The following is a 22866-nucleotide window of genomic DNA, read 5'->3' as shown; positions in this document are numbered from 1 at the left end:
TAGCGGTCCGCCCCGGCTTCGCCCGTGGTACATGTTTACGTTTTCTCTACATAAGAACCATCCTCGTACTTCAAGGAATATAATAAAAAAAGAATTATCGAAATCGGTTCAGCCGTTCTCGAGTTATGCGCTTACCAACACATTTTGCGATTCATTTATATATATATAAGATTATGTGAAAATAACCAGGAAGGTGAAAAACATATTTACGAAAACATAGTAACATATGGCTATCGCTACAATAATTATATTTCAATTTTATCTTTTTATACCTAGTAGAACTGGCCGACGAATAAAAAAAATCGTATTAGAATACAATATATTACGGAACAAAAAAAGGATTGTAACTGAATTAGGTAGGTATGTTTGTTTCTGGGCGCACCGTTTTCGACGACGCGACGCGACGCGCGACGTAAGCGTATAGGTATAGGTACCTACTTTGCTAAAACAAACTAATAAAATTGTGTGTCTGTCTGAAAATTCGGAAAAGCATATTTTGCAAGTTTGTGATTACTTTGATAGTTTACCGATTTATAATAATTGTAATTGTAATTGTATAATATATAATTTGCAATGTGGTGAAATTTCATAAAAATCACGGGCCAATTTTTTGTTTTGAATCCCACCGAAAATATAATTGCGTTATTAGAATAATTAATTACTATACCTACCCACGATCAATTATTACAATATAGTCTCAAATGCATACTAGAGAAATATTGCAATTTGATTCAATTAAAATGCATAGCATACAAAAATAAATTCACAACACAAGAAATTCCGCGCGCAAATCATAGCGCGTGTCAATGAAATCAAGAATGTTTTATATCAAGCCGACGCGGACGAGCGACGACGCGACGCCGAACAAAAGTACCTACGACGGACGACCACGCTTCGAGTTGCCAAACACACAGCCAAACAACAATAATGAGTAATAAATTGTTTACAAAAAAAACAAGTTTTCCATTTTTCTGTATGAGTAGACAGAACTTCAAAACGCCACCTGCTACGGTTTATATTATGAACGATGGTTATAAAAATAAAAGTTATATTTGTTGGTGTAAACTATTTTATTGATCAATAATTTTGGAATTTAAAACTGTCAACATTGATTACAATAAAACGCAGTTTTATTTTTATTTTTTTTTTTTTTTTTTTTTTTTTACAGTACAATAGGGGAGCGCTTGGCCACGATCTCGCCTGATGGTAAGCTGAGATGTGGCCTAAGATGGAGCGCGCTGCCCTAGAATGTACCTGTTCACTCTCCTCTTGAAGACCTCCATATTGTACTCGTCGGGGAACACAGACTCAGGAAGCATGTTCCAGTCCCTCGCGGTTCGAATGAAGAATTTATTTTATTACACTATTGTTTTTTATCAAAACATGTATTTGAAGTACAATACCTACCATATAATATTATGCTGATCCAAGCATTTTCACTCAAAACTAATATCACTAATGATTTGTAAAAGTAAATTATTTCAATATACATTTCATAACCAACAAGTAAGAATAATTATTATTATTCCTACCTACAACAACAAACCTAAAACACTATTTACTATGGGAAAATAACCAGGAAGGTGAAAAACATTATATTATTATTTACGATTTCGACGCACTCGACTTTTAGTAAAATATAGGTAGTAGGTAAACATAATATTATGGTTTTGATTTTTGCTACTAGTATAAGAAAACTGCGTGTTCAAACTACTTGTTTGTCTGTCTGAAAATTCGGAAGTACTTTGGTAGTTTACCGATTTATAATAATATTGTATATATCGTTGTTTAAAAAATATTCAAACACAATAAAATATGATATACTGATTTATCACTGGTTTCAGTGATGAACTGATGAGTCAATGTTAGCCACTATGCTTTCGTCATACGTGTGTATGATTGATGTGATTTGCAACGTGGTGATATTTCAGAAAAATCACGGGTCAAATTGTCCCACCGAAAATATAACTGCGTTATAAGAATAACTATACCTACGATAAATTATACATAATACAATATAGTCTCAAATGCATACTAGTGAAATATTTTATTTGAATCAATAAAATAAAAAAAAAAATAATAATAATAATAATACAAAAATAAATTCACAACACAAGAAAATCCGCGCGCAAATCATAGCGCGTGACAATGAAATCAAGAACTTTCGAGCCGACGCGACGCGGACGACGAAGGAGCCTAACAAAAGTACCTACAATCATAGGCGGCTCGTGACAAAATTGTATGGCCGTGTTCACTTGAAATAAAACAACGAAAATAGGTACCTACAATAGCGTTAGCAGTACAAAAAAAATGAGCACCACATTATAAATGTCTATTTATACACTAAAAATTATAGAGTATTTCAAAACGAATTCAATTATTATTTAGCAATAATTAGAAAATCCCCGAATTTGCATTCGTGATCGTATTCATAGTGTTTGTCTACACTAATATTATAAAGAGGAAAACTTTGTTTGTTTGTTTGATTGTAATGAATAGGCTCATAAACTACTGGACATTTTACCAATGTTTGCAAGTTTGTGATTACTTTGATAGTTTACCGATTTATAATAATTGTATACTTATATCATTGTTTAAAAATATTCAAACACAATATGATATAGGTACTGATTTATCACTGGTTTCAGTGATGAACTGATGAGTCAATGTTAGCCACAATACTAATCACTTTCGTCATACATGTGTATGAACTATGATTGATGTGATTTGCAATGTGGTGAAATTTCATAAAAATCACGGGCCAATTTTTTGTTTTGAATCCCACCGAAAATACATATTATATTACTAATTGCGTTATTAGAATAATTAATTACTATACCCACGATCAATTATTACAATTTACAATATAGTCTCAAATGCATACTAGAGAAACATTGCAATTTGAATCAATTAAAATGCATAGCATACAAAAATAAATTCACAACACAAGAAATTCCGCGCGCAAATCATAGCGCGTGTCAATGAAATCAAGAATGTAATTTATATCAAGCCGACGACGACGCCGAACTAAAGTACCTACAGTACCATTTACCTTCAGTGTACAATACAGTTTACAGACCTACGACGGACGAACAATAATGAGTAATAAATTGTTTACAAAAAAAAACATAGTTTCTAAGGTCATTAGTTTTATTTTATTTTATTGTTATTTTCTTTGAACGATTGGAAATGAAATTACTCAATTTTTACACAGAACTTTGATTTATTAGAATTATGCTCATTATGTATAAGATAACGAACGCGAATGCACGACATCTAGCGCGTCTTATGTCTAAACATCGCCTTTCGTTTAAACATTGACGCGCTAGATCTGTAATAAGTATATAGTCTATGCGCTAGATGTCGTGCTTTATGTCGTGTTTCGCTTGGCAAAAGTCACGCACACTACTGTAGAAGTGTCAAATTTTTCCGGTATTTTACTGTTGTTTTTCTAAGTAAATATTGTAAATTATTGATTAAAAAGGTCGAACGCGCACACATTTCATTATAGAGAAGTGATAAAATGATTAGTTTTAAAGAAATAGTGTCTGTGTTAAGTGTTTAGAGGTAATCAAAAATGTATGGAGGGACGGTCGGAACATCCACCTTAATCATTTCTTTTTTTTATATATGTAGGTACCTATACTATAATATACACAAATACAAGTTCTCTGATATTTCCCCGAATGTCATGAGATATGAAGCTACATTTTTCCATATTTCGCCCGCGGTCTGTATCCAATCTAGACATAAATATTACGTATGCCATCTGGTTTGGGTATAAAATATTTTTACTTCAAGATTATTTTTAAATTTATGTATGGATGTCATTTGTGGCTGTTTGTTTTAGATTTGATTAATCCTACTTATATTAAAAATGCGAAAGTTTTTATGTTTGTTATTCCTTCACGCAAAAACTGCTGAACCGATTTTTATAAAATTATGTATACAAATAGAGGGTAACTTGAAATAACACATACCTACCTAGTATAGTTTTTATCTCGAAAATCCCACTGGAACGGGAACTATGCGGTTATTCCTTTGACTACGCGGGCGAAACTGCGGGCGAAATGCAAGTTAAATAGAGGTTTGTTGTCAGTGCTAAAACACTGAGATGTTTTCATGTTTTTCTTTGACTAGATAATCTATAATATAAAAATGAATCGCAAAATGTGTTGGTAAGCGCATAACTCGAGAACAACTGAACCCATTTCGTTAATTCTTTTTTTATTACATTTCTTGAAGTACGAGGTTGGTTCTTATGGAGAGAAAACGTAAAATTGTACCACGGGCGAAGCCGGGGCGGACCGCTAGTATTATATAAAATTAGGTTTTTTTAGCTATTGTCATTCATATTACTACATTTTGTTGTTAAGATAATATTAGTTGACCCGATGAACCTTGTATCGTCCAAATATTGTTAATAATTTTCCTTATTTTCGTTTTTCCTAACTCATGCTAGTAAAGAAAACAGACAACAGTCGAGTCATTTTCATCGCTTTGTTAGTAGAATAAAGAAAGAATACGTAACAGTGGATAATGGGTATTATAATATTATCGATATATTTTTTAAGATTAATCTGTGTGATTAATCTTAAAAAATCTGATTAATATGTATGACATATGCACATCACTTGAAAACCCCTTTTATTTGTAAAAATAAGTATTTCTTTACTATTTATTAGTGTCCATAATGTTAACTAACTTTTATATATTATATACATTGTATCTTGTAAAAGGGTAAATTTATTAGTCTCAATTTAGAACAAGTAGTAATCTAGCTTTAACCGAGAAAGTTCTTAAAGTATAGTCACTAAACCTAACTTTGTCCGCATAATTGGTAAATCTTAGCCTCCTACTGTGACCGTCTAATATAATTTAACTATCACTACATAGTATAAAACAAAGTCGCTTTCTCTGTCCCTATGTCCCTTTGTATGCTTAAATCTTTAAAACTACGCAACGGATTTTGATGCGGTTTTTTTTAATAGATAGAGTGATTCTGTATGAAGGTTTTAGTGTATAATTTATTAGGTTTTAGTCAAAGCAGGCGAAGCTGGGGGTGGAAAGCTAGTAAAATTATATTAACACACATTTAGAAAGAAAGAACCATTTATTTTTGTACGTGACAACAACAATATTTTACATTATACCTAAATTAATAAAATAAATGATCAAGTGTAAAGTTTAAAAATAATTCAACATAATATTAAATAATTAATACGTAACTTAAATGTTTTTATTTAGTCTATTAATTATTGTTAAATATCTAAGCTTGTTATATCAAAAATGCGATTATAACAAATGTATCATTATTTTTCTAATGAGCATCTCAGTATAACACACTGCTATAAAATAACGGTGTCATGTAAATGTAAAGAAAACATTGAATTAAGTATGTTTACGGAATATGACGCATTGCGAAACAAGCTTGATCTCCAATTTCTAAGGGCTTTCATACAAAATGGGGGTCACGGTTTTCTGGTAACCTTTTCAAGTACCTTTTATAATTCTATTGTTTCAAATTTTACGCTTAAATTATACATTTATTATTTAAAGGCTTAGGACACATTTATTTATAAAATAATAGGAAGATTAGTCGATATTATTAAAATAAAAAATACTCAAAACAGTCTGACGAAAAATAGGTAGGTAGTTGTAGATTTTTTTACGTATAAGCTTTTGAATCAACGAGATACAATATAATAAAGTCTGCCAAATGTTGGTTAATAATTAATGAATAATTTATTATTCATTTGATATAGGCTTTAATATAATACTACACCAAAGGGAAATCAACACCATAATATAGTTCCAATTAAACTTCATAATATACTAAAATTATTAAATTAACGTACGACCAAACATAACATGTACAGAATCATAGATTGCTCACGTCGCAACGATAAAATAGCGTTATGGACACTTAAAACCTAAGCTAGTGTAAATGGAACATCACCTGCTATACATAATACATTGTTGGTAATGTATGGTAGAACTTCAAGCTGCAGAGTACAAAAGAAGCAATGTATATACAGGTCAGTGAGTGTAGCGATAATGCCGGCATTGCGTCAATAATGATGAACCATTGTACCTTGATTGCTCTGAAGTTTCCACTAAGAAATGATGTGGGCTGTAAAATATGGGTTTGATGGGAATTTCTGGTTTTGTTGTGGTATGAATGTGGATGAGGTACTTTGTTGTGTGCTCTTTTTGCTGTGGAATTATTGATGAGAGAGCTTTTTAGTGTTGTACCTACCTATAAGAAGTTCTTTTTAATAGATATCGAACATATAATTCGCTTTTGATTCACGATTTGATTAAATTTACAACTAGCTATCCGCCCGCGGCATCGCGTTTTCAAAGAAAAACCCTCTATATTTATGCTAAATATAATTGAAATCGGTTCAATAGTATTTTTTGGAAAGCTTACAACCTTACAACTTTCGGGTTCCTAATATTAGTAGGATTAATTATTAATTATTATAGGAGAGTAAGAGTAAAAGTTAACTAACCTATTACTATTATTTATTACCATAAGCACACCACAATGATCACCATTTACTGTAAGAATCATGTAATAAGAGTGGCATAGTGACTTAATCTCAAGCAATTCAAACAAATTAGGACACGTTCACACCGGGAAGCTAAATCTACACCTCGCGAGATTGCTAGCTTATTACTAGCTATATATTATCGCATTTGCTATGGTCACTGAGTACGAAGACTATTTGGAACAGAGGATTTATCTTCTTTTCTTCTCATATTTGTTTAATATTATTATTCTTAAGAGTTTATTTATTTGAATTTTGAGGGTTGATTTTATTTTAATACTAGCTGTGCCACGAGGCTTCACCCGCAGACGAACTCATTATCTATATTCTGATCTACACTTATATTAGTGCAAAGTTTTATCCAAATCTGTTGAACCCATTTCGATAATTCTATTTTTATTATATTCCTTGAAATACGAGGATGGTTCTTGTGTAGAGAAAACGTAAATATGTACCACGGCCGAAGCCGGGGCGGACCGTTAGTGTTTAATAGAGATCAACTCTATGTCATACTCAAAGATTTATTTTCTTATTTTTTCATCTGCTTTTTTCTGTAGATAGTATTTGCAAATTTTTAAGCAATAGATAAAATTCAATTGCTCCGGCGGGATCATGGGTGGCCGAGTGGTCAGGTGTCAGAAGACGCGGGTTCGAATCCCACCACGTGATCGTTTTTTTCCCTATTCTTTAAAAAATATATTTATAAAGCATTTGAATGCAATAAAACTAAAACATCAAATTTAATTTTGTAGTAGTCCATTTTATCGTATTAACTATTGAGCTAAATAGCAATTTAATGGTAAATAGAATATTCAAATAAATTAATTAAACATAACCCATATATTATTATTTATTATATTGTTACTAGTTTAATTTATATTGTGTTCAGTGACCAAATAAATTGCAAATTTCAGTTAACTTTTTACACGCATGTCCATTGTCGAACAAAATACATAATATATTATTAATATATTATTATATATTATATTATAAAGGCGAAAGTTTGTAAGTATGGATGTATGGATGTTTGTTACTCTTTCACGTAAAAACTACTGAACCGATTACAATGAAATTTAGCACACATATAGAGGGTAACTTGGATTAACACATAGGATAGTTTTTATCCCGGAAATCCCACGGGAACGGGAACTATGCGGGTTTTCCTTTGCAAACGCGGGCGAAGCCGCGGGCGGAAATCTAGTATATAACTACATTGAATCCTGAACTGTGATAAATTTCACATCAGTATAATATGAAACCACACGTTTAACAAATTCGCTAAAGCGTGTGAAGGTAATGATTCGTAAAGCGTATAACTTTAGCCCGCGGCTTTGCTCCCGTAGTAGATATTAAAACGCCTGTTCGCGACTGGTGTCGTATCTCTTAAAAGTGACAAACATACATCCAATCCGAACATACGTTGCATTTACAAAAGACTTCAATTGACTTAGGGCTGATTATTCAATCCTTGGTTAAAAATTATTCATCGAATAACGTATTAAATAACCATTTCAAAAATTTATTCTAGTTATCCGTATTATGACAGTTTACAGGTGACATTTTAAAATATTCGTGTAGGTAATACTTTATTGGACGGATAAATTTTAACCAAAGATTTTTTTTTTTTTTTTTTTTTTTTTATAGTAACCCTAGCAATAGGGCAGGCGACTCACTTGATGGTAGGTGATAGACGCCGCCCATGACGACCACAACGTTGGGGACACTGCGATCGCATTGCCGGTTTTAAGGTGGAAGTTGGTGTTTTAGGAAGGTGTAGGCTCTTTGCTTGAAGGTTCCCATGTCGTATTGGTTGGGGAACACGGAAGGTGGTAAGGTGTTCCACAAGAGTGTAGCTCGGGGCAGGAAATGACGTGCGAAACGCACGGTTGTCGAGCGCCATGCATCCAGGTGGTGTGGATGATATTTTTGCTTGTGTCTGGCAGTACGGTGGTGGAATTGTGCAGGTGGTATTAAGGCAAATAATTCCTCATTGAAAAATCGGCCCTTAATAATAAAACTAAACATGGAAAGGCCAAAGGAATTACTTTTACAAAAATGTATTTTTACGACGTTGATAAGATCATGTACTTAATTTAAAGTATATTTTGAGAGCTGATTGGTTTTTGTTCCATCTACTTTTTAAAAGAAAATAAGAACTTATATACATTTATTGCAGTTAAAAAAATTATATTAATATACATTTCAGATACACGCCATGATTGAAATTAATTAGTTATTTGCCAAAATAATTAAATTTTTGTATTTTATTTATTAAAATTGAAGTCAAAATTGAAATTAAAATGTATCTTTTGATTAATTTGATATCAAAACCACGCTCACAAACCAATGAAACTATATCAAGTTTAAAGTAACAAATAAGTGACATTGTGTTGAGATAAAGTTTGGTTATTGATACAGAAGTTAGTAAAGTTACGGTCCAATCAGTCTGTAGTGATACTTGTACAAACTTACATTGTTTGTTTTGGAATTGTTTGTGGTTGTGGATTCTAAACTGTAGACAATAGATTACTTTTTTATAATTTATTTCAATCGTTTTTTTAATTAAATTATATGAAATATTTACTCTTATCAACAATCTTAACACATTTGATGGAAGCAACGGTTTAAAAAAAATTGATGATACTTTTTCTGTCAAAGGAAAAATCCTGCCATCTTAATATTGAAATCGTCAATAAACGCGCCTCTGTACAGTTGTGAAAACAAATAAATGTACACTTAGATATAGCTAACTAGATAGGTACCTGAATGTAATGTATAAAGGAAAGTCGTGTGTTACACCACTAATAATTCAAGAAAGCCTAAACGAATTTCAATTTTGTTCAGTTCGTTGGAAATATCGCTACTCAGATTAGCCAAGTATTAAAATAACGAAAAACTTACAAAAGAAATTTGTAGCCGAGCGGAGTCGGGGTGAATACTAGTATAATAATATAGTGCATGTTACGTCCCGCTAGACCACAGACTTGATCAAAGTACCGATAAATAAAGGTACTGTATCCAAGTTTCCTTATTAGTTGAGGACTGGCCACTGTTCCCGGATAGTTCGATGTGTCCGGGGAGGAGTTCCTGGATCGCCAGGGTATATTGATGTAGTGGAATGTGGATTTGAACTGAGACTTTGGTGATTAGATTGGTAAGGAATAGGTGTGCCGTGTGATATATATTATATATTAACAATTATATTAAAATTATAATATATGTATATTAAAAATCTAGAAATATGTATAGGCTAATTATGAAGTAATGAGGTTCAGCTGGCTTAAGTGTAGGTGACTCAAAGTGTTGTCAGGGATTGTGAGTAATAGTTATTCAGATTTCACTCTTGGAAATGTGTGCGTGTTTTTTGTATCAATTTGATATTTGACTTTATTTCATGGAGTGGGGGAAATGAATGTTAGTCATACGTATTCTTATGCTCATATTTTATATTTAAATTTTAAGATATTCATGGAAAAGTTATGAAATAATTTAATCAGTTGCAATGTTTGTTAGTGCTTGCTTGGTTTATTTGTTTGCGGCGTTGTTTTCAATGTCCAGCAATATTTATTGATTTAAATTATCACGGAAATATTTAGCTGCAACTATATTCTAATACCGAACATAGATTGTACATAAAATCTGTAACAATGAGATTTCCAAACACCACTTTGAAAGTGTCTCAAACAGCACGTAAAACAGTATATCCTACAGTTTATATACCTATCTTACTGTATTGGATATTACCTCCCATGGGGTCAGAAGTGACGGGAAACCATAAGATATACTATGTAATGCAGTTTGGCAGTACATTGTTGTGGACAATGCTGAAATATGGCCAAAATCTTGATACAACTTAATATTTTGATCGATCCTCTTGTGATATGGAATATATAGGTAGGGTATACATTTCTCTTCGATTTCAATGATCAGTTTACACTATGAAAAAAATAATTTTCTTAAAGAACCTTACCTATATTTGTGTTCTGCGTCTATTTTCTATTCATTTTGGATATAGGTAAATATGCCTTAATGAGTGATAGATGAACGATTTAGAAAATGATTTCACTAGCATGAATGTACACTATTCCTGACTACAGTCGTATTATATACAAATTCTCGTGTCAAGGTGTTTGTAGTTAAACTACGAAACGGCTTGACCAATAAACTAGGTCTGAGAATCGGACTACATCTATTTTTCATACCCCTAAATGATAAGAGTAAGGCAGAACAACGTTTGCTGGTAAAGCAGAAAGCTATGGTATGTTTGGTTTATATGGCACTCGCCTGGAACTTGAGCGAGCGGCTAGTTATAAATAGGTATATTGCAAAGTCAAGCCACATATTAAATTTAAAGTATTTGAAGCAGCTCGCTACGTCGCACTTTAATGCACATACCGACGTATAATGTACTTTCCAGAATTTACTTTAAACTAAATAAAATAGGGAATGTTATATTGCCTTACGTCAAGGAAGATGTAAGGAATGGGTTTATTCTTGTATTGTAGAGAGTAAAAAGAGATTGTCCTACATTTTCTTGTCATGCAATTATTCATTTTTATAACGACGCCGGCCGCGGCGGCTGTCTGGTAAAAAGGTTTCTTGAAGTTTGTGGTAATTAGATGGTGTTGTCTTCGTTGGTATTATGAGTGTAATTAATTAATTAACGGATTTTAAACGCGCTTTATTATGTTATAAATTACTTTTTAAAGTCCTAACCGAATGCTTAAAAAGGTTGTACTTACTATCATGAATTTTCGTAAGTCCTTCTAATATTATAAATTCGAAAGTTTGTGAGGATGTGTGTGTGTGTGTTTGTTACTCTTTCACGCAAATACTACTGAACTGATTACAATGAAATTTAGCATACATATAGAGGGTAACTTGGATTAACAAATAGGATAGGTTTTATCCCGGAAATCCCACGGGAACGGGAACTATGCGGGTTTTCCTTTGAAACGCGGGCGAAGCCGCGGACGGAAATCTAGTATGTTATAATACTGTGTTTTTTGATGACTTCGTTAGTCCTATCATAATCTGAGCTTAAATACTAATAAATATGGGAGAGTTATTTCACAGGTTGTGTGCTATTATGTAATAATAAATGATTTCATTTTAAATCTTTCACATTGGTCTTACAAAGCGGTTTTAAAGCGCGTGTTTAACTTTAAAAATGTACGTGACGTGTGTATTTACTCGTTCTAAAAAGAAATACAGTAATCGTTCAGTAACATGAAAGTAAATATTATATAAGAAATGTGTGCGAATCCTTAAAAATAGTTTCTAGCTCTTGCAGAAGACCGATAAGGCAATACCCAGAACCCTCTTCAAAGTATTGATATGTTGTGTCGATTTGTGAAGCAATTATATATAGAAATGTATGAGGAAATGTATTTTTACACTGCGTGATTTCATTTAATAAATATCCGTGTAGTGTAGCTTTTCGCAGCTACAGCCCGCATAGTCTATTGAAATTCAAGGAGTAATAAGACGTTTCTTAGTGATAAAACGTAACTTATTTCACTGTCTAGTCTTTTGACTATATCTAGACAAAAAAGTAATCGCCCTGTTGCGACGTTGCGTCTAACAAACAGAAAAAATCTTTCGCATTTATCTTAATATATATAAATCTCGTGTCACAATGTTTGTCCTCAATGGACCCCTAAACCACTTAACCAATTATAATAAAATTCGCACACCGTGTGCAGTTCGATCCAACTTGAGAGATAGGATAGGTTTCATCCTGGAAATCCCTCGGGAACGGGAACTATGCGGGTTTTTCTTTGAAAACGCGGGTGAAGCCGCGGGCGGAAAGCTAGTAATAATATAAGTACCTAAGGATACATAATAATAAATTAATATCAAAAATTTAACCTGTCCAATGTAATTACACTTATGGCAATAAATCTGCATTGTAATATGGAAACAGTAATTCGAAGAGTCGAAATTAAAACGTCTGTAAATAATAATATCATGAATAATGTCTTTAGTACCTGTTTCATTCAGAAAAATATAAAACTTCCGAACCGAAAAAAAATATTAGAGAAAACTGAAGTTTAATAATTTACTCTTTACAAATTACAATTGGCTATATAATCCGATTTGGTTCGAGTTATATTCCTATGGAAATAAATTGATAAACAAAGAAACAAAAAATATCGTTTTACACGTGTTTCTCCATCATATTTTCCATGGAAAAGTTATACGAATGTTTCGTAAAAGAATATTATCCCGGAACTGTGAGTATATGATGCCATTTCTGCCCACTTTACCTTTCTCGATATTCTGGTAATAGGAAATATTGGTAATAGAGGCTTATAGGGTAGTGGCAGGAGTTTGTAGATGTAGTGGGTTTGTGAAGATGAACTAATATAGTAATACGTAGTACAAGTACTACTTAATGATACTACATAATATTGTTATCGCGATTTCATTACAATTTAACCTTGTCTATTCACAGATTAAGAAAGCTCATGAATTGTATGACTTACACGGTAACCTATTGAAAACTCTAAGGCTAAGCGCGCACCACGATTTTATGCAGCGTGATTATTTTATCGCAGAAATACAACGTATGAGTTACTATGACAATGCGCGCACATGCGATTGAATAATCGCAGCGATTTTAAAATTGTGATTTGTCACATTTTGCTGCGACTGCTCGCGACGCGATTGTCGCGAAAATGAAATGCAGAAAATGAAATTGTATGGTACCGCGCGCACTGCGATAATAAAATCGCACACTCGGGCCCGGCCGGCACTTCACTTGTGTTTCGTCTGTCCAACAGTAAACATCGTAGTGGTATAGGTAGGTACTGTTTGGTAAACATAAACTCAGTAATCTGTCAAAGGTTTAAATTTATTTATTTATTTAACACTTTATTGTACAAGAAACAAAATATACATAAAGGTTACAATAATAAAAAAAATAAAAAAGCACAAAGGGCAGCCCTTTGGCGGAATTTTCATTCTATAATAGCCAAAGAATTTTTTGGGATACATCCGAAGTTCATTATATTTCTGACTAGCTTTCCACCCGCGGCATCGCCCGCGCAGTCTAAGAAAAACCCGCATAGTTCTCGTTCCCGTGGGATTTCCGGGATAAAACCGATCCTATGTCCTTTCTCGGGTATCAAAATATCTCTGTACCAAATTTACAGACAGACAGAGTTACTTTCGCATTTATAATATTAGTATGGATAAAAGAAACTTTTGACAATTCTATCTGCTGTAAAAGAATGAGTCAAATATAGACGAATTTTCTTTTTTTTTTTCTTCTTATCCTCCGAAGTAGTAAATAAAGACAAGCAACTTGTACGAAATCCATGATGAAAGTGAGTAAGGATCACTATTAAATTATCGCTGTGCGCGCACCGTACTCTCTGCGATTTTCTACAGCGCGATTTTGAAATCGTGTCGCAAAAATTAAAATCGTGGTGCGCGCTTAGCCTAATTTCTATTACCCGAATCTCAAAATTCCGAAAACGGTTGTTAGAACTAAGAAAAGACAGATGTAATGAATGGCAACTTTAAAATTCTTTTTTTAATTTTCTAGATGAATCAATTTCCAGATGCACTAAAACCAGACTTTTTAAAAGCATTGTAAACAAAAATGTCCAAAGGTTTTCGGGATTATGATATTCGGAATATTACAATTCGAGATTACGATAGACCACCGATTACACGTAATAGTTTTTATCGTGTTCTTTGTTTCTAATATTTTACCTGAACATAATGTCAAAGAAAGTATATTTCTTCAACACGAATTAAAACTCAGTAACTCTAAAAATAATCCAGAAACACGTGGACAAATCATTATTTCAAATGTGTTTGCTAGTTAAAAAGGAAATAAACTCACGTATACTAAACCTAAGTTAAATCCAGCTATGCATTAGCAACGCTCCACATTTGCAAGTGTGCAAGTGTATACTACACTAACAAGACGTAAGCAGTAAGCACTAAGTCGTAACAAGTACGCTTAACTTAAAATCGGCGAAATGGCTTCTTGCTTACCCACTGTGTTTGTAAAGGGTGTTTTTTTTCATTTGTTAGTTCTTGAGCGTTGTTTTTTAGTAATATTTTTGGATGTGCTTGAGCTACGTTTTACTGCTTTGTTAACTGATTGTAATTTTTTTTTTGGTCTGTAAGGCAAAGTATTTCATTGTTCAGTAATCTTTTTCTTATCGCGTAATAATTTGATAAAGTTTATATACTATAGTAGCAAACCGAATTACTTTCAGTGTTTATTATTAAATCTGTTGGATACAATTTCGACACGAATTTTTGGTGAAGCAAAATAAAGCCTACAATCGAATCAAGCGTTAATTTTTTTATGTAATATAAATTTATAGCATTGGCTATGAAAACTAAAATTATTATTGAAATTTTCCCTGCACAGTGCGTACACTTGACCAGACCGTATAGATGACGAGTTAGACTTTAGTACACCCGCAAAGGCTTACAGTCGTCTAACTTTCCGTGTACTTTCTGACGATACGACTCGTCTGACCTTGCTTTCTTACTGTAAGGACACATCTGCGGAGGTTTAATATTAATTACTTAATTCTTGTCGTTATATTATGGAATAATGTTAATGTTAAAGGTGAATGGTAAGTATACAGTATTTTTTGAACGAAGAAATTAAAAATTTTGTAGAAAAGGGTAAATAAATTGTACATAAAAAAATCATTATTGCATGTAAGGTAGATTGCAGATTTAGTACATAAATGTATTATTAATCGAAATATTAAGCACGAATATACTTGAAGCCTAAATTAATTATTAATTTATGTTTACCACTCAAATAATTCAAGAACAAAAACAAAAACAAAACTTCTTCTTTCAAAAGATTGTCATTATTTATAACCACTTTGCAAGCTCTCTACTATCGATGATGATCTTCAATCTTTGGTTTTTCAAATAATTAAGCATTCTGAATTTATTTATATAGGTTTTTGATTATTATTCTATTAGATATTTGAGAACAAATCAAAATTGATCAAAAATGCATGAACTGAGCAGATTTTGCTCCTCAACTTCTTTGAAAAAAAAATTAACTTTCAACTATGGAGTTTCTTGCCGATTCTTCTCCATAGATACTGCTTTCCGACGGTGGTAAATGTTAAAAATATGTATTGACGTTTCAAAAGTGCTTCTCGAAGAAGTCTAATTGAATAAATAAATGTTTGAGTTTGAGTTTAACATACACCTATCAACAAACATTTACACAGTCTACTGTTATTGTAGGTACTATTATTTTATATCGTAAGAAGTGTTATAATCTGATTTGTCTGAAAGTGTAACTACCATATGCACTAATGTTTATTTGTTTTAACTATATAAACATCCTTGTTCCCAGTACTAATATCTTGCGTACACACGATATATCGTGAAGTTCGCACGAGCGCAGGTGTGGCCCCACCCCAATGTTTATTTGAATCAAGTAATTTGCATAACTAATTCCATTGATATTAAAGTTAAAGATAACTCGGTTTAAATGTAAAACGCTCAGCTGATGGTCTGTTTGATCTTTTTAATATTGAGGTTTTTGATTGCGTATTTATTTTTGGAGTAGCTGGTAGTTTGGGCTGTTTGGTTTAAAGGTTACTGATGAGATTAAAATTCGTTAGTTTATGAGCTTGTTCTATTATGCGGTGTTGCTTATTCTTTAATGTTACAAACTGGAACTATGAACCTGTGAAACTATGAAAATACGTACGTTATTTTAATTTATATAATATTATTTTATTTAACATGTAAAAAATATGCACAAAATTCAAAGGTTATTTAAACAAACATTTCCAAATTAACTGCCGCAGAATTATTGTTCCATAAAAACATTCCATGATTCCTCGTATAGGTAAACAGTAAACATACAAAAATATTTTGATTTTCTAGTAAAGTAAACAAGAATAATTAACCAAATTGCTTCGATAAAAGCAATTTTGTGTAAGTTATATAATATGGTTGGAGAGTACTTTAGCGTGTATGCTAATTTTAGTTAGTCTCGACTCGCGACATCGTTTGCACTTTGTGTTTATTTTCTGCTATATACGTACCTGCAGTTCCTGTAGTTACTTCAGGTGTCATGTTGTAACTAAACTAAAAAATTTGATTGTGATGTGTAAAATAATTAATTTTAAATAATTGAAAAATAATAGATTATATTAATAAGGTATAAATTGCTGTTTAGTAACATGCTACCTAGATATAATATAATATTGTAATACTGTGATATAATTGCCTACTATTATTGATTACTAGCTGTGCCGTGCGGGCAGAACTGGGACGAGCAGCTAGTATATTGTATAGCGTGTTCCAAACTTTTATAATCTTTGACGGATGGGAAACGCCACGTGTTGATTGGCTGTCACGCTATTCAATATAATGAATGCGAGAGCACGCGTGTCTGTCTGTCCTGACGTGGCGTTTACAAGATTATTCATATAGATATTATAGATAAGGTGGAGTGTGTGTTTGTATGTCAATTATGTCATGATATGCTTGTGAATGAATTTGATGGCAAAGTCTTTTATTATTTATTTAGTAATAACAGAAAAAAATATTGATTAATAGGTAAAATTGCCATTTACAATGTAAGCTATATGTTGTATTTTTCATGTTTTTTTCATTATTTTCATACGACGCAGGACTCCCTATAACTTTAAGTTAAAACACCTTATTTTATCAAGCTGTTCCCCGCGGTTTCACCCGCATTGCTCCGCTCCTGTTGGTCGTAGCGTGATGATATATAGCCTATAGCCTTCCTCGATAAATGGGCTATCTAACACCGAAAGAATTTATCAAATCGGACCAGTGTTTCCCGAGATTAGCGCGTTCAAACAAACAAACTCTTCAGCTTTATAATATTAGTATAGATTATTTCACGAAACATAAAATGAAGGCATCGATTCTAAATTGTATTTTTCTTTTTCAGATGAAAAGCAGATGTAAAAATACTTGGATATATTGAGGTAAGTCAATATTTTTATTATTTATTACCTAGCTAATTACCTATTAAGTATTAAAAACTCCTGATAATACTATTATTGCTACGAAGTTTGTAATGAACATAGTAGAAGCTAGATACTAGACCTAATTAGTTAGTACTTGTAAATATTAGCGCGTTTTCATACAACACTATTGTGGTAAAGCTCATATATAAAGCAATTATATTCAACAGACAGACAGACAGACAGAAATGTGGATTCGTCCGGATTTAATTTATTCAGCGCTATCTATGAAGCATTTCAGCGGTATGTTTGTTTATAATATATTTGAGTACTACAAGTTATAAGCGATTTGCTTGAATCTATACATATATAATAAATCTGTAGAAGGGTCAATTCTGTACATTGAAAATATTGAAAAAATAAATAGCAGGGGGTGTTACTGGATCGATACCAAACCCAAATATGTGATTAAAAAAATTTTTGTCTGTCTGTCTGTCTGTCTGTCTGTATGTGAAGACATCACATGAAAACTACCGGTTCGATTTCGATGAAACTTGGTATAATTATATCTTATTATCCTGGGCGTAAAATAGGATACTTTTTATCCTGGAAAAATACGTAGAAAAAAAAATCTAAATTTTTCAGTTATCCATAGACGTTGTTCTATAGAACCGCGAACACACGTTGCGTATTATTATAGGCCTAGCCGTATTTGGGTCAGATAGATATTTATAAAATGTCATTGTCAGATTTACTCAAAATGGAGAAATAAACCATCCACGCGAAGACCGACATCCGCGCGGACGGAGTCGCGGGCGGAAGCTAGTAAAATAATAATTTTATTAAAAATACATAATAATTCAAATTAAATAAACAATAAAAATCATAAATTATGAAAATATATGCCAGTAAAAACTGATATATAGTTTCATAATTTATGTGAAGATGTTTGGAACCGTAACAAGCAAAAACTACTGAACCGAATTGGTAAAAAATTTGTATACAGATATATTTTTCCTGAGATAAATAATTACACTTTCATGCAACGTACCTATATGTGATTAAAATAATCTAAAAGCAATATTAATAAGAAAACTGCAATAGTCAATTCTTTAGACGTTTTAAAGAACGTGCGTTACGAAAATCTTCACATATCTTTAACCCTTTAATATAGCAGGATTTTTCAAGAAATTAAATGCGCTATAAGCTCAGATCTTGTACCAAACACCAAGAAACATTAATCATGGTTAAGGCGCGCATCTTGAAGGAATGATTAACTCCGAAATGTAATGCTTAAACTACGTATTTATAGTTAAAATTCATGAAACATGCTTAATACGGGTTAAAATTACATTAAGGGAATCAATAAATTATCTCGTAAATTTTTAAACGCTTGTCATATATTATTTAGAATTTGTTAACATTAAAGAATGGATTTATTCTTTTTTTTTTAATGCAACTTTAGGCGTACAGAGAGTAAAATTTCAAGGTCGCGCCATGGTAATACCGTCACGTCATAGAGTAAGACGACTATTTTGGTCTCTTTTAATCTTGCCAGAGAAGTTTCATTTCTGACTCATGTGCTTGGCACACACGCTATTTTTTGTTCTGTTCTTTGTACTTATTTATTATTTTTACATATTCAGTTATTTTTCATTAAACTAAAATAGCATTATATTCAATTTTTAAAACATGATATTATAAACTTTGAGTCCTTAGAAATAGAACTCAAATTGGTTCCCAAATAATCTCCAGCACATTTGACAAGTCGTAGAAATTCCTAATTTACAATATGAAGACAGAATACATTAAAATATCAGCCAGTCAAAACAGAAGCCGTAACAATACTCGGATTTGTGTAAGCCATTGTTATATATTGTTGGTTGTAATAGATTTCCACCCTTCCTATTCCTAGATCTAGGGATTTATTAAACCTAAGGATTTAGATTTATAAAATACGCTATGAAAATCAGTAGGTACCTAGTTAAACTTTTAAGTATGAAAAGACATATATTAGTTAGTACTTAGTACTTACCTACGTACGATGATAATGGGTCTGACAAACGTTTTTACTTTGTATGTTTACTACCTACTTAAAAAATTACGGGAAAACTGTTTTTTCCTTTTTTTTCATATCTCCATAAATGGCTGAGATATTTAAATTAAAGTGCGTATTTCAGTTGAGGTTTTAAAGACTTTCTTTTTAAACAGCTCTATATTTAAATAACTAAAAACGTATTTACTAAACTTTATCATGAACTAGCTGTTCCCTGCGGTTTCACTCGCATTGCTCCGCTCCTGTTGGTCGTGGCGTTTTTCAAATCGGACCAGTAGTTCCTGAGATTAGCGGGTTCAAACAAACATACTCTTCAGTTTTATAATATTAGTATATGCATACTAATATTATAAATGCGAAAGTAACTCTGTCTGTCTGTCTGTTACTTAATCACGCCTAAACTACTGAACCAATTTGCATGAAATTTGGTATGGATATATTTTGAAACCTGAGAAAGGACATAGGCTACCTTTTATTGCGAAATATGTACCACGGGTGAAGCCGGGGCGGACCACTAGTTCTTTTTATTATAGTCTATACTATATAGATAAAAATACCTACTTAAAAGTGGAGTAAATTATGATATACCTACATCACTGTTTCATAAGTTAATATTCGCATTTCACTCTAGGCTTTGAAATTTAAATAAATGTAAATGTATTTCTGTCTGTTGTGCTGTCATGATGCAAGCTAGTCTGCAAAATCCAACTGTCAGAGTTAAATAGCACTTATTCACCCACGCAACTTTGTCTGCCTTTTAAAGGAATAATTTTTTCTCACAAATGTTCCCATTTTCTTATTTTATTAATGTTTTGTATAACATTGGTCGTAGCATGATGTTATATAAGCATTCGTCGATGATTGGACTATCTTTCCTACACAAATATTGTATCAATTTGCGACAGTTGTTCCTGAGATCAGCGCGATCAGACATACAAAAAAATGTTTCTACTGCATGTGTATCTAAATAAACCAAGTGCCTATAAGTTAATCAGATTTAATGTTTCTGTTAAAAAAATAACTTCAGTGGTTGTCGGTTTTTCTCATTGTATCATCCATTGTATCAACGAACAAAATAAGTATACAATAAAAACATTTCTTAATATAAAAATAATAATAATAGATCTACGGTCCTTAGAAAAGCGGTATTCGTCGTTCTCTATAAACACACGGACAAACATACATTGTTTATTCTTTAAACGAAAACAAGCTTCTGAATTGTTTGAAGATTCAACCTATTAGTAACTTATTTTATGTTTATGTAGTTTTTTATAAGTTAGAGTTTGTGTAATAAATCTCTAGTAAGTTGAAGTTTTGTGTTTTTATTGAAATTTCATTAAAAGTGTTCAGATTTGATAGTTGTTCAAAATTAAATAAAACATCATCTGGTGTTATTAAAAAAAACCTTTAAAATAATAAAAATATGTGGTATAGTAAGACCTTCAAATATAATTTCGTTTTTATATTGGAAACTAGCGGTCCGCCCCGGCTTCGGCCGTGGTACATGTTTACGTTTTCTCTACATAAGATCCATCCTCGTACTTCAAGAAATATAATAAAAAAAGAATTATCGAAATCGGTTCAGCCGTTCTCGAGTTATGCGCTTGCCAACACATTTTGCGATTCATTTTTATATATAAGATTCGTAGAAGTCGAAGGTAAGTTTACAAAAATTATGTATTAACAAAAAGTCAATTTCTTTAGTTCTTGTAAGGTATAATATTGTTTATTTTATTTGTACTGTATAGAAGAAAATCCCAGACGTAAAAATAGAAAAAAAAGTTTAGTATTTCGAAGGCAAATTGTATTATAACCCTAACTTTAAGATTCCACGTATGTACTAGCTATTCCTACATATTAGAGCTCGTAGACTCGCGTTATAGACTAAGAGCCAACAAACAACTTGTTATTTAAAAACATATTCTATCAAAGAAACAGAATGTTTTAATTAAATACAAATAGCATACCAAATATGAATACAAAAAGCAAAGAAATTAGAGAAAATGTTAATTAAAGAAACAAAAGTTGAAGTTCGCTGAGAAGGTTGTATCGTTCCGGACATAAAGGCAACATATCTTATATTTTTTACCTTGGAATGAATACAATTAGAATGTTCCGTGTACTTACATATTTAATAAATATCTTTTTGTCGTTTTATTAATTTATTTTGCGATATATGTACAATAACCACATCCCTTTTAATTACGAATCATTTATAATTAATATAAATTTATATACTTTGTTTATTTTGAGAAATGTTTTTATTATGTATGTTAAATAAGAAGCTTTTCAGTCTGCCCTTGAATATATTTGTTGTTTATTGCTCACCAAGTTTGATAAATCAAAATAATGTCTAGGTTTGAGGGTAAAACTCAGAAATAAAATAGTAAATCTAATCAATTTATCCGTCACATAAAGCTGACAGACTGACATTTACGACATTAGTGTATAGAAATATGAAGTAGGTAATTTTAGTGGCGTATTTACTAGAAATAGAATAGATATCAATTGGAGGTACATGCATAAATTCTTCACTGCTTTAATTCCCTCAAGGAATGATTATAATAAGTTAAAAGATGTCGATAGGTCCAACACAACATTTGATCCTCAAAAACGGCACACAAAAGCACGCATGATTAGATGTCAAAAAAAGGTGGCATGATTCAAGTATCGTGAATGAAGAGAGACAACTGGAAGTCAATTTTGGCTATCCACATAAGTATGTAAAATATTCTCGTGTCACAATATTAGTTACACCTCCGATGCGAATCGGCCAACACCATGTAGACTCGATACACTCGCGGACAGATTTAATTCAAACTTTGTACACTTATCAAGGATCGATGACATTACAATAATTTCATGGGTTTATCTTACTAAAGCTAGTTGTTAGGCCGTCTAAAAGTTATTGGAATTTCTTTAAGTCTGGAATCTGGAATTATGTTTATGACGAGGTCACTTTTACTTGGAATTTTAGGTCTACGGAATTTTGGATGAATTATTTTACGTAGGTATTCTACAATTCCATTGTTGATATAACATCCATATTTGCTTAATTTTTAACAAATTTGATTGTTAGTAAAGATATAATATACAATGCAATATTTTGTAACTAAGCTTCTGTGTTAAGCTAAATTATTATAAACCGAATAAGTAAGAAATTGATAATTTTCGAGGAAAAATATTGATAAGGAAAACCTAGATAAATAAATAATACCAACTTAGCATGCAATGTGTTTGTTACAAATGAAATAATTTACAGCATCTCTTGAGCTATGTTTATGCAAACGACCTGGAATTGTCTGCC

At 31.9% G+C, this 22866-nt stretch overlaps 1 protein-coding gene across 2 annotated transcripts in view; it reads left to right on the top strand.

Moving 5' to 3' along the window:
• LOC123701518 overlaps positions 1-22866 on the top strand; it is a 172795-nt gene that overhangs the window by 97221 nt on the left and 52708 nt on the right. For both annotated transcript variants that reach the window (XM_045649023.1, XM_045649024.1), the window contains one exon: positions 17488-17524. The gene's annotated coding sequence lies outside the window, so the exon portion shown is untranslated. The remainder of the gene's footprint in view (positions 1-17487; positions 17525-22866) is intronic.

Source organism: Colias croceus, chromosome 21 (assembly GCF_905220415.1).
Source record: "Colias croceus chromosome 21, ilColCroc2.1".
Classification (NCBI taxonomy): domain Eukaryota; kingdom Metazoa; phylum Arthropoda; class Insecta; order Lepidoptera; family Pieridae; genus Colias; species Colias croceus.
This window is presented reverse-complemented; position numbering and strand designations above follow the sequence as displayed.